General features: G+C 38.2%; 1 protein-coding gene across 2 annotated transcripts in view; it reads right to left on the minus strand.

Moving 5' to 3' along the window:
- lsr (lipolysis stimulated lipoprotein receptor) overlaps positions 1–739 on the minus strand; it is a 17,484-nt gene that overhangs the window by 9,472 nt on the left and 7,273 nt on the right. The window lies entirely within an intron of this gene.

Genomic DNA, 739 nt, shown 5'->3' on the forward strand with positions numbered 1-739 from the left:
GGCTTACAGTAGTTAAAAACGCCCAAAAAGGAAATACAGTAGGTGCTAAGTGCTGGTGTGCGCTGCCGCTGTTTGTAGTCGGTGATAACAGAGCTGTTCTGTCAGGGCTGAATATGATGTCTATCACTGTACACTGTCTGCACCATTTGTCACTTACATACATCCCCTCGGTTCCTCTTGTCAACCTTGTGGTTAGGTCTACTGTACATCCTCTCTACAATTAAGATATAATTGGAACCCATTTTGTGAGGCAGCTTTGCTTAAACAACCCAGGGCTGAAGTAAGCTCTCAAATGTAGGTAAATTCAGACGGACAGTGTGTGTGCATTTATGTTTACTTTGTATATAACAAAAACTAAAAGTAGAGTACAACAGTCCATAATATAAAAACAGTGTAGTAAGATTTAGGAACTCTCCCTTTTCTTAATGTTACATCCAAGCTGGGTATAGTTTGATATTTTTTAATACTTAGTAGTTTGTTGCCTGAGTTTTAGTACCAACAGCAACGCAATGCTTTTTTTTAAATGCCATATGTTTCAATTTTCTGTTAGATGAAAGACCACCAGAACCTCAGAACATCGCCCTATCGGCAAATAAGATGGCATTCTCCGTGTACGCACTAGAAACAGTGTCACAATGACGGCAGTTTGTAAAAGTTTAACTTAACCGTTTTTCATAAATTTGGTAATGTTTTAATTTTAACACTGCAGCTTTGGTGTGTTTCATCACAGTATACTCAT

This window comes from Morone saxatilis, unplaced genomic scaffold, assembly GCF_004916995.1.
Source record: "Morone saxatilis isolate NCDOM2014 unplaced genomic scaffold, NCSU_SB_2.0 Contig24, whole genome shotgun sequence".
NCBI lineage: Eukaryota > Metazoa > Chordata > Actinopteri > Moronidae > Morone > Morone saxatilis.